The sequence below is a fragment of the Corvus kubaryi genome, unplaced genomic scaffold (genome assembly GCF_017639235.1).
Source record: "Corvus kubaryi isolate FWS band 111438036 unplaced genomic scaffold, C.kubaryi_AGA036_p1.0 37354, whole genome shotgun sequence".
Classification (NCBI taxonomy): Eukaryota; Metazoa; Chordata; class Aves; order Passeriformes; family Corvidae; genus Corvus; species Corvus kubaryi.
In genome coordinates, this window is record NW_024581116.1 from 13,489,481 (window position 1) to 13,492,670 (window position 3,190).

Sequence of the window (3,190 nt, forward strand, 5' to 3'; positions counted from 1 at the left end):
CAAGTCTTCTTCTCTGCCCAGAAGTTTTAGTAGAAGTTGGAACAACAAAAGAAGGCCAGAGGGTAGAGATACAGAAAGAATGACAGCAGGAGAAGAAGTGTACAGGCAGGAGCTGAGCAGAAGGCAGGAATCAGAAAGGGATGAGATAGGATAGCAGTGTAAATCAGGGGGCTGATAATAAGGAAAATATTACAGGAACTAGTATGGGAGGAAAAGAGAAAAGTCCTTAACCACCTTAATAAATTAAGGCCCTTAATAGGGCCTCAATAAGCATGAAATATGTTCTCTTTCCATTAAGTGAACAGACACAAGACTAGTTGTAAAGAATCTCCATCCCACTCAAGGCAGGACACAAAATGAGTAAGTTTTTCTACTGCTATCCACGTCAGGACTATTTCAGATAGTTCAGGAGTATGCTGCATATCCAAAGAGCTCACTCATACTGTTGTTCAGTGGCAGTCTGGGTAAATCCCATGACAGAACTCTGCTTTTGGGAGTTCTTTGTGTGTTTACCTTCATTCACAGTGCTATATGTTTGCTTTGTGAGACGCCACTTTGACCTATCGTGTACCTGTTGTACAGATGGTAGGAAGGAAACTCCTGCCTGTGCCCTCTCAACCTCCTTTGCTGTAGAGACAGAAAGCACTTGATGGAGGGGGCTGGTTCTGCTGGGAAAAAGCAAGAAGAGTCTTATAGCAAATAACAGAGGCTCTAGAAAACTGTCTTCTAGCTCTGTTGTAAAGTTCACGTGTAAGTGTGAGGAATTTGCATTATATATATTCCTTATTTTGCTCCCACACCCCAATTGAGTAATTTGTGATGTGAGCTGCTAAGATGTTGAATGTGAGTAGGTGCATCTGAAGTCAGTGGGAGGTGGACTTTCTGTACATGCAAAGTAGCATAAAGCATTTACCACCCTGGAAATGAAGGTCTTTGATATGGTATTTACCACTTGGGAAATTAAGATCTTAAACTTCTTCGTATAGGTAACCAGAAGTGTTGATGTTTTTAATTTCCTGCACACAAGACAAAACAGTGCCAACCACTTCATAGTGGTGACAAGGGTAAAGTCATTAACAGTCAGTAAGATTATAGCACTCCTGAAATGCTCTAAAGGAAATTTTTTTTTTTATTCAATAAAGGATAATGTTATGCAGTAAACTGTACAATAAAGTATACAGGGACTAAGCAGGTGTAAGAATATGGAATAAGAAATAAAAGAAACAAAGAACTGGAAAGCTTCTGGAGCTCAGACTCCTACTGTCTCAGGAAACTACATCATATAGGCACTTTTACAAACTCATCGGGCTCTGCCTTCAAAGTGGGTGGGTTTCCTGCCCTCAGCAAAGGAAAATGTCTCATGGCCTCATTGCTCTGAAAATTCCAAATCTTCTAAATTCATTAATGTCCATTTTACACACACTTGTCTTCCATTTAAACAACAATTCTACATCCATGCCATTCACTCTTCTTTTGAGACATCAAATCTCCTCTTAACATTCATTTTTCTAATCTAAACACAACAAATTCTTCAAGCCCCTCTCAGAAAAGCTCCCCAAAGGACAACCTTCCTACTTAGCAATAGGATTCTTGTGGGAAAATAAGCTTATGGCTGTGTGATTAAAAACGGTATTGTAGGGCAGTCTTACGGCATGTAAGCCCACAAGACCCAAGCCTGAAAAGCAAGCAGCACAGAGGGGGTCTGAAGCCAGCCACACACAGGCCACACAGCTGCTCTGCATACATACATCAAACTCTACATCATGCATGGTGTTCAGTCTGCATCCATCATACAGCTCTATGCACACAAACTGCTCTGCTCAGCACTTCCCAACTTTTAACATAGTTCTGCATTTCTTAATGCAGCCTCTCAGTAGGTGGGAGAGAGATGGGAACTAAATGGTATGAGGGTAATTCTTAATATCTTCCCCTTTTCTAAGGTGAATCAGTGAAGGAAGTAGCCTCAATTACGTCTGCTGTTCTTCCTCAAATAAAACGCACTCACCCGGGCCTTATAGGTGGAATGGTTAGTTGATGGAGACATGGTGTTAATAAAGATTTTGTTACACAGTTGGTCAATTTTGGTCTTAACTTCATGTAAATGAAGATAATTATTAGGGTCTAGTGAAAATGAGAACATATCCTACTGACAAGGAAGAATAAATAGGCATCCTAAAACTGTAGCAAGTTACCAAGAGGTAACTTCTGAGAGAGAGCATTAAATATCCATAGGGGTTTCTGATTTTCATTAAATTTGAAAAGGTTGTTATTGATAGGTCTGGTTTGTTGCTTTTTTGGGTTTTGTTTTGTTTTTTTTTTTTAATAAATGAATGTTTCCAAAACTCAAATGACAAGAAAGAGTGGCTTGTTCACAGCATAGCTCAAATTTCCATGTGCATAGTCCCGGTCCTAGTCCAAACATAGACCAAGAGCTTTATGAGTTGAGACAGTAACATCCTGAGGTTGATTCACAGAATTCATCATCCCATCGGGATGCTGAAGTTCCTCAGTGTGACTATATTTGGTGATGCTGAAAGCAAAGGTGAGAGATCTCATCACTTCACGCAGAGACTTGGTACTGCACAGACACTGGAGAACCTGACCTCGCTTGACCTGATTTTGTATGGCAAGACCAACAGCACAAACCCACCGTGTCCTTACCACATCCTCTGAGGCTCAGGCAGCGCGAGTGCACACAAAGTCATGCACCCACTCGGCCAACGTTATGGCCATGGGTGCCTCATCTTTATCCAGTCACGGGTGGGTAACACGCTACTATGGTATGTCATAGCATGGTCTGACCTCTAGAGAATTAAGGTGAAATCAAGAGGACGAAAACAAGCAAATACACTGACAGTTGCTGATGGGAAATGCTGCCTTCACCCCCCGGGGCCCCGGGAACACGTACTCGGGAATACGAAGCCCCGCAGTGCCTGTACGAGACTCGGCCGCCCCGCGGCACCCGGCGGCGGCAGCACCCGGACTTCGTCCGGCCTCGCTCCGGAACGGCCGCAGGGGCAGCTCGGGCGGGGCTGGGCTCGCCGCCCGCTCCTACGGGAGCGACCGCTCGCCGGCGCTGCGGGGAGCGGCGGCCCGAGGGCGCGGCCGCCCGCGGGCGGAAGAGTAGCCGCCGTCGTGCGAGCGCGGGCACCGCCTCGCCCGGCCCCCCCGCCCCGCCGCCGGCACGGGC